We start from the raw sequence: 9833 nt of genomic DNA, 5'->3' as shown, positions 1-9833 counted from the left end.
AGTATTTGTTGTAATGTCTCTTTTTTATGTTTTAATTTTAATAGTTTATGTTTTCTCTCCTTCTTTTGGTTAATTTGCCTAAGCTTTGTCTATCTTATTTATTTATTTCAAAGAACTAGATCTTCATTTTATTGATTATTTGTATTATCTTTTTCACCTATGTTTCATTAATTTTCGCCCTGATTTTGATCACCTCATTGGCTCTACTATCTTGGAGTTAGTTGCTATTGTTTTTTAAGGTATTATGGCACATCGTTCAGTAAGTAATTTGAGTCACTTTTTTGTAGGCACTTGTTGCCATAAGCTGTGCTTTTAGGATTGGTTTCATTGTGTCCCGTAGATTTTGGCATATTGTATTTTTATTTTAATTAAATTGTAAGATTTTGGTTATTTCATTCCTGATTTTGTCTTTGATGCAGTTATCATGAAGTGATGTGTGGTTTAGTACCTGTGAATTTGTGTACTATCTTGGAGTTTCTACTATTGTTGCTACTTACTTTCATTCCATTGTGATTAAATAGAACAGTGTGTTATTTCAGTTTTCCTATGTTTGTTGATACTTGGTTTGTGCCCTACTATGTCATTGGTTTTGGAGAAGGTCCCATGGTCTTTTGAGAAGATGTGTGTTTGTTAGTGTTTGGGTAGAATAGTCTGTAGATGTCTGTCAGGCCCATTTGATTTATGATGTCATTTAATGCCAATGTTTTCTGCTTAATATTTTTGTGCAAATGGCCAACTTGAGAAAATGGGATACTGAAGTCACCAACTATCACTGTGTTGGGATAAGTCTGTCATTTTTAGATATAGAAGTATATCTTTTATGAAATTATGTGTACCTGTGTTTGGTACATGTTTAGAATTAGAATATCCTCCTGGTTATTGTTCCTTTAATTAGTATTAAATGAGTTTCCTTATCTCTTCTGACTAGTTTTAGACTGACCTTTGTCCTCTGTTTTATCAGATATTAGAATAGCTATGTTTACTTGTTTCCTAGATCCATATGCTTGAAATAACTTTCACATCCCTTTATCCTGAGGTAGTGTCCCTTTGTTATGGTAAGGTATGTTTCCCGGAGGAAAAAAAAATAGACCTTATTTCTAATCCAATTTGCTACTCAGTTCCTTTCTATTGGGAGAATGGAGTCTGTGCTGGATAGTTTTATGTCACCTTGACACAAGCTAAAGTCATCTGAGAGGAGGGAATTCAGAAAATGCTTCCATAATATCTGGCTGTAGGCACGCCTGTAGGGAATTTTCTTAATTAGTGATTGCTGTGGGAGGGTCCATCCTATAGTGGGTGGGCATTCTGCCTCCATGTTTCTTCCCTGTTGGAGTTCCTTCCCTGTTAGAATTCCTGTCCTCACTTCCTTCAATGATGAACAACGTTGTGGAAGTGTAAGCCAAACTCTTCCTCTCCAAGTTGCTTTGGTTATAGTGTTTCATTGCAGCAATAGAACCTCAAACTGAAACAGAGACCATTGATATTAAGAGTTATTAATTGAAAGATATGTGTCATTTCCTGCTTTCTTTTTTATTTTATTGTACTTTCTTAGGCATCTTTTGATTAAATGTCCTGTGTTCATTTATTTCCTGTGCCTTTTTGCGTGTGTTTTTTCTTCTCTTCAGATTGAACTATTCCTTCTATGATTCTATGTAGAGCTGGCTTAGGATTCATTAATTCCACTAATGGGGTTTTATCATGGAAAGTTTTTATTGTTCTTCAATTGTAACAGATATTTGGTTGGGTATAATAACATGAGTTGATAGTTGTGATCATTTAGAATTTGGAAAACATCTTTCCAGGCTGTTTTGGCTTCAAAATTTTCTGTCAAATAATCAGGTATTATAAGAGAGTTGGCCTTTCTCCACTGAAGCTTTGAAGACCCATTCTGTAGTCTGTGTTTTTAATAATTTAACTATAGTATATTGTGGGGACTTTCTTTTTCTCATCTGGTCTATTGAGTGTTTTGTAGGCCTCTGGGACTTGGACGTGCATCTATTTTTCTAGGTTTGCTAAACCATTTTTCTATGATTTTATTTTCTATGATTTTCTGTGCCTTTGGTTTGATATTCTTCTGCTTATTCTGTGTTTGTAATCCAAAGATTCGGTATTTTCATTCTATTCCAGAGCTCTCTACTATATATGTTCATATATTCTCAATATGTTCATATGTTTAAAAAATTTGTCCTTGGTCTTTACCGAGTAATCTATTTTCTATACCTTGTCTTGCATCCCTGATTCTCTGTTTTCTACATGATCTATTTTATTGTTGAGGCTTTCCACTGATTATTATTATTATTATTATTATTATTATTATTATTATTGTATTTCCAGCATCATTTCAGTGTGTCTTTCTTCAGCAATTCTATCTCTTTATTTAAGCTGTTTTTACGCATTGTATTGACTTCCTTATTTCATTTGACCCTTTGCTTTTATTTTCTTGGTGTAAAACTATGTCTTTCCCATGTTGTCTGAACATTGTTATAATCACTTTTTAAAATTCTTTGTCTGGAGAGTCTTCTAGGCAGTTTTCGTTAGGACTGTTATGATGAAATCAGTGATTCATGAATGAGACACGTCTTGATTCTTTTTGTATTGTTTCATTTCTGTGTGGGGACTTGCACATCTTAAGTAGTTAGGTGAGTATCTCTTGTTTTGTGAATTAATTTTATTTTTTTCATTAGAGTTGTTTAAAATGTTCGGGAGAGGACTAAGTCTTAGTAGAGTTGAGAAGTGATTTTCTTCAGTTAGGCTGGTGTAGAAAGTTCCAGGTGGCATACATGGGCCTAACAGGGGAATCTGGAGTCCTCTACATGGTGCAAGAGACAGTTTGGGCTCTTTTTTTCTGTATCTAAATTCCCAGGAGCTGTATGTGGGTCTGCTATAGGAGTCCACAGTGGACTGGTGCCTGAAGCGAGGTTCCTGGGCAGTGTAAGCAGGTCTGAGCAAGGGAAGGAGGGGTTCTGTACTTGGTTCAGGAGCCATTAAAAGTTCTTTACATGACATAGGTCTTAGTCTTTTAGCTGCTACTTACTGGGAATAATTTCGAAGAGATATGCTTTTAATGTCACTCTAACATTCAGAAGACTGCCAATACTAGTTAATACTCACTGGAGGACTGCCAGGACCCACACCTCTCCCTGTTCCAGGAGAGGTTTTCAGAAGGAGACTGCTCTGTGTGGCATACTCATGTGAGGTGATTTCCTTTTAGATTCTCCTTTGGTGGAGCTCTTTTTTCCTGTCTAAATCCAGACGATGTACCCGGAGAAATGAATTACTGATTGAAATGTATAGAGCCTTCCCTGCTCTCAGAAGACAAGACTAGAGTTTAAACAAAACCTTGTAGCTGAAGGCCTTTCAGTTCTGACTCCTAATCTCTAAAGTCTGTTCAAATAACATCTTCACCTTTAGTCAATCCACTCTAGCTCTGGCCCTAAGAGCAAATCTGCTCTAAGAACAGTGTTCCTTAGAGGTTGCTCTTTAATGCATTGTGTGCTCTTTACAGAGAGCATCCCATCTGCCATGTGGTGTCCATCTTCCTTCACTGTCACCTGGTAATATCTTTGTGTATGAGTAGGAAACATTGCCACATAAAGTTGGGGGGGGGTTGTTGAGTAAAATGAGAGGATTATATTTGTAAGATAAAAATGTTCTGTATAAATGTTATTTAATGTGGGAAGAAAGATGAGCTAGTCAGTGAGTGATGGTCAGACAACTGGTTATTTATCTGTAAAATTAAATAAACTCTTTTTCTCTGCCTTACATGAGGAAGATGACAGCACACTGTGTGACTTGGAATGGCATCACTGTAGGTATAGTGCACTATGTCCCAGGCCCCTAAGCTGGGCTTGTTAGTGTTGGGCTGGCACAACCACCACCACCACTAGGACAAAGCTGTGGGCTCTGGCAAGGAAAAGAGAGACAGGAAAGGTTTTGCCTTGGCAATTTTTGTGCTCTAGCCCCATTTTAACAGTCACAGACACTGACACTTCATAGCCCATAGAATTGTTTGCATGGCCCAGAAGCAGCTTGGTCCCAAGTACAAGAGAATCAGAATATATTATTTCCTTGTGACTTGAAGGGAGGAGCTGAGCAGATTTGTTGCATCAGATATTTGGCCCACTTTGTTTTTGAAGCAAAATCATGACCAGTGTAATGCGTGGAGGTCAGTTCCAGATGAAAGGAAACATGGGAGAATGCCTTTATGACTTCTGGTGGGTATTAAAGAGTTACTCATTTTATTGATGTGTAGATGTGTGTAGGGGACATGAGAGTATGTGAAGATATGTGTGCAGGTGTCTGTGAAGGCCAGAAAAATGGCTTTGGATCCCTAGAGCTGGAGTTAGAAGGCAGTTGCGAGCTGCCAAGTTTGGGTACTGGAAACCAGACTCACGTCCTCTGGAAGAACGACAAGAGCTCCTCACCGCTGAGCCATCTCTCCAGTACCATGTCTGGAGGATAATTAAAAGTAAGACTAAAAGACCAAGCCATTAGCAATGACATTGATTTATTTGACTATATTAAAAATTTGGATTTCTGTAGGATAAAAGGCCAGTTCTTAAAGGCCCTTAATTAACAGTACATGGACTAGCCCCACTTTCAATAAACCATCTACGGATGTGAAACACAATATTGTAAGCGTATTTTACAATGTTTTGATGACATGCTGAGAAAATATTGGATATTCTTAATAAGCCAAAGTAAAACAACAAATGTAACAGATCAAGGGAAACCTTGCAGGCAGGTGAATAGCTGAAGACTCTCCCTGGTGTCTGCTGAGCCCCAGGCAGAAAGCATGTTGGTGTTTGCAGCTGTGCTAATGGGAAGGCAGCATGGAAAATCCCCTATGAAGCCTGGAGACCAGAAGGACAATACCCTCGGTGAAAGGACGGTGTATCTTGGGAAACGGTCCATCTTACATACAGGATGATGGACAGTGGGAAAGCAAAACAAAACTAATAAGGTCTTGGGACAAAGGCAAGGAAACTCAACCACCAAGAAAACCAAGGAATGCTGAGAGCTGGAGAAATAGTCTTTTTCAGGGAAGAGCAAACCGATTGGTATTCAGTAACAAGTAGTCATCCCTGAAAACATACATATGAGTAAAACTATCCAGACTCACCAGGCCATATTTATGTGTTTAGGAATATATATGTATATATATATATATGGGCATGTATGTATATAACAGCAATCAGTGAAAACAGGAGTAAGGAATTTGAAAGAGAGCAAGGAAGGTTTGTGAGAGAGCTTGGAGGGAGGAAAGGGAAGGGAGAAATTGTGAGATTATAATCTCAAAAAAAATGAAACGAGTAATTTAAAAACATTGAAAAACACACGACTATCTACAACAACAGAAGTGAATACTCAATGGCTATCAACTGCTGTGGATATCGCTTTATATAAATAAAACACTGATTGGCCAATGGCCAGACAGAAAGTATAGGCAGGACTAATAGAGAGGAGAATTGAGGAAACAGGAAGGGAAGAGAGAGACCTGCCAGTTGCCACCATGATGAGAAAGATGTAAGGTACCGGTAAGCCACAAGCCACGTGGCAACTTATAGATTAATAAAAATGGGTTAATTTAAGATAGAAGAACTAGATAGCTAGAAGCCTGAGCCATTAGGCCAAACAGTTTAAATAACATAAGAGTCTGTGTGTTTATTTTATAAGTGGGCTCTGGAACTGGCAGGGTTGGCGGGAGCTGGAGAGAAAACTCTCCAGCTAAAATCAACTCGATGTAGAGCAAGCTCAAGTCAACTGAACCTGTATACCCTGCCCAGGAAACCATCTGCCAAGTTCTGTTGTTCCAGAGGACAAGAGAGAAAACTTTCCACAGGATCCTGTAAACATTTACATACCCTTTCACCTCAGCTAAGAGTCAAGATCTCAAAGTTAAGCAAAGGCCTCCTGTTAAAATTTTACCCTACCCCTTTTTTAGGTGCAGAAAACATTGTACATAACTAGAGGCAAATTACCTGTCTACCACTTTTGACAGAAGATGAGGGGGGGAGGGGGAAAATTAATAGGGAGAGAATTAAAAGAAGGAAGGGAGGGGAGGCAAAAAGAATAAGGATAGAAAATGCAAGGAAAACTTAAAGCTGAAATTAAGGAGATGGACAAAAATAAACAATGTAAGAAAGAAGAGAAGGGAGGAGGGGTAAGTTAGGAGGAGGGGACAAGAGAAAGTGAGGTAAATGGAGAGAAGAGAAGCATGAAGAATAGGAAAACATGGAGACTGAGTATTACAAGTTCTCTATTATGAATATTTGAAGCTGATTTCAGCAAAATTAAGGCATGAAAGCAAGTCAAGAATTTTGTGAAGGGCTGGCAAGTCCCACACAAGACTGAAGTTCAGTTTCCAGCATCCGTATCAAGTGGCCACTCACAACTGTAACTCCAGCTCCAGGAGGTCTGACACCCTCTCTTGCCTCTGTGAACTCATCACTCAGACACACACACACACACACACACACACACACACACACACACAATCAAAAATAGAAACTTCTTAAGAAATTAAAAAAAGAATTTAGTGACAATATACATGTGTAACAGAAAATGCTCTGTACTCAAAGGGCATAAGAAAGCCTGTCAATCAAGCACAAAAAAACTATTGTGAAAAATGGCCAAAAGATTTCACAGAGATAGAGAATAAAAGACCCAAAATACCCAAAAAGATATGCTGAAGTCATGAGTCTCCATGGAAATGTACTTTGTACCTGTAGGGGCACTGTCTTCTGCTGTCCATGTGCCTGAGGTTCTTTGCTTACCCCTGGAGCTAGAGACGTTTGAATACTTAGATTCTTTTGATGGCAAAGATGAGGAAATGACTGACTTGTCCCCCAAATTCCATTCATCATTTCAGTAAAAATCCCCTTAAAAGGATAAAAACAGGAAATTAGACATTCTCTAAGCAAAAAGTCTAAACTGCACATTGGATAAAAGCACCAAGAAGATGTAGAGTTCTCATTGATTCCTCTGGGTTCAGTCTGAAATTTTACTGGAGATTTAGGAGCAGGTAGGTGGCTTCGGAACTACCCAAGGGATTGGGAGATGTTGGGGCAATATTATTAAAGGTTTTATTGGGACACTAGGGAGGATGAGAAGTAAATTAAGTTTTGTTAAGCCTGCTTCTAAAAAGGAAAACTCAAAGCTCCAGTGTTTTGGCCACTGTGAGTAAGGGAGTACAAACATTTGCATTAGCATCATCCAGAGTCTCAGATATGAGAACAGGGTTGCTGTAGCGGCATACATGTATCCTCTAAGCCACTTGAGTAAAATTCGAACTTGTCTTGCCCACACTCTTCTTAAGTTGCACAGGGCCTCTGGGGAAATTTTGCAGACTGTATTGTCTCTGAAAGAATGTGTGATATTTAGACAGTGTGATTGTCTTCAATTAGCAAAGGATATTTTAAACTCCAGCCCCTTCCTGTGTTCCTATCCTCCAAGAGATTGATGAAATGATCGGAGGACTATGCATTTCACAGTTTAATTTCTAAGACAACACTCCAAATTCACCAATGGCCTGCAACAGTACTGAAGGAGAGTAGATGATTGGTTGGTCAGTTGGCTTTAAAACTCAAGCTTCCTCTTTTATCCCTTTTCTTGCAAAAGCCCTAGCTTTCAAGTAGTATTGTGAGTCAGTCAGTAGCGTGGCTTGGTACAACCCAGTTGACTGAAGTGTCTCATTAGGAGTGGAGCCAAAGGATGCACATGCACATTTAGCATCCAGGTCCAAGGGATGCTCAGTTCTTGGTCTAGGATCATACTTTGAAAATCTCTGGCCCTTATTTACCTTTGTTACTGTCACTAGGATTTGACCGCTTAAAATTTATTAAACAGTACTAAACTGCTTCAGCATCCTAATTATGTCAGTTGCAAGGTACAACTAATTATTTTTAGCAGTTGTTGCAAAGTGTGGGCTATGTAAAGAAAAAGGTTGTTTAATTGGCAAATCAATTTTGAATCTGTACTGAGCAGCAGCTAAGACTTTGATCAGCTTTCATAACGATTCTGTTAACTGTCAAACTGGGGCAGTTAAGGCTCCTTTGATCAGCTTTCATAATGATTTTGCTCTCAAACTGTGATGCCTGCTTACCAAAGCAACAAAGTTGGTACATTCTCATGGCAATTTTAAACTGAACAATTTAAGGATTTTTTTTCATGTTGTTTTTATTCTTTGGTGGGGATTGCTGGAGACTGAAATTACAGTTTTCATGTGTTACCTATCTATTACGCTGATGCCTGGACCACTGGGGAACATTGGAATATGCCTATGTACAATTCAGTATCAATCCAAACAGGAAACCATTAATAAACCAAACGAATCTTCTTTGGCTCAATCAAAATTCTTTTCCTAAAATGGTTTCAAGCTTATATTCATTACTGGTTTGTTTCTGTTTTCTTCAAAGTATCACCATGGAGCTATTCTTTTTGTCTACTAGTTGCTTTGTCAAGAGTGGAAATGGATGTACCCTCACTCTGTCTTCTGCTCCTCATGGTGGCTAGCATTGTGGGGATCTTACATGACAGTTCATTAGGCTTTGGGTGTCTCCTGTGCTTTCAGGTCCAAACTAAGCCATGGATTACACATGGAGTTCTAGTAATATATTTTCCTCCTTGGATGCTTTTCCATCTACAAACTATATTTAGAGGTTCTTTACCTGGTATAAGATATTTTGATTCTACACTGTATCCCATTCACTCAGTGGACCTTTGTAAAGCACAAGCTAAGACAGTTGTCCAAAGCATCTGGCTACATAAACGTTGTTATTGCATGATAATCCTCATAAGAGTGTAGAAAATAACTTGAGCTAAGCAAAGAACTATTCAAAAGGATTGACCTGAGTGCAGAACTGAAATGGCCTCCTAGAAGCCAAGGAATCTCACTTGCTTTCTCACACTTTAGAGATTCATGTTTATGTAATTGGGATTAAGAAAATGTCATTTACGAAAATGTGTTGGTAAAGTAGAAGATGAGAGTGAGGAATGCTTATGAAATTCCTACTGTGTGGCCTCATTGCTGTATGAAGAATTGCTGAACCTAACAACTTAAAAGAAGTTGTTTATTCTGGTCCATGCTTTCTTTCCCCCATACATTTGGACAGGACATCACAATGCCATCATAAACGCTGATGACTCCATTTATTTTTTTATTAGAATGTGGCAGAGAATGCTTGTGTTGATGGACTAGGAAGATGCCTTTAAATGCAAGATAGCCACCCAGCCAGTTGAACCAGATAGGATTATTGCTTCAGATGTTCCTGTCATGGCTTCTCTGTGATAATTCATGTTGATTATGGCTGTCTACACTTTCACTTTAGATTTCAATGTGTCTGTGTAGCGTTCATCTTTCAATCTTTGCTGTCTCATGCTAGTTACCTCTTGAAGACAGTAAGTAAAGAGAGAGAGAGGCAAGATGCCACCAAGAGCCTTCCCCCCATGATTTACTTTTCCCAGTTAGGTCCCACCTCCCCAAATTTCCAGAACTTCACGTAGGATCAGCTGGGGAGTAAACATTCAACATATGAATCTGTGGTGTATATTTCACATAAAAAAAAAAACAAAACACCTTCTATGAGCTTTATTTTCACTGATGATGCATCCTTTATAACTCATCATAGATGTTATATTTTGGTTTGGGTTTTGTCAAAAGAGCACTGACAGACAACTGTTAAGTGGAGATCAGGAAGTGAGGCTAGAAGAGAGTCCATCAATCTGTCAGTCAACACATGTTGTGGGCACCTGGAACCTGGAATACAGGACACAGACTGAGGAATAATCTTACCTGAGAGAGGAATTGTGGCGGCTTATGCTTCTCCCTCTTT

This window comes from Peromyscus eremicus, chromosome 4 (genome assembly GCF_949786415.1).
Source record: "Peromyscus eremicus chromosome 4, PerEre_H2_v1, whole genome shotgun sequence".
In the NCBI taxonomy this organism is placed as follows: Eukaryota; Metazoa; Chordata; class Mammalia; order Rodentia; family Cricetidae; genus Peromyscus; species Peromyscus eremicus.
This window is presented reverse-complemented; position numbering follows the sequence as displayed.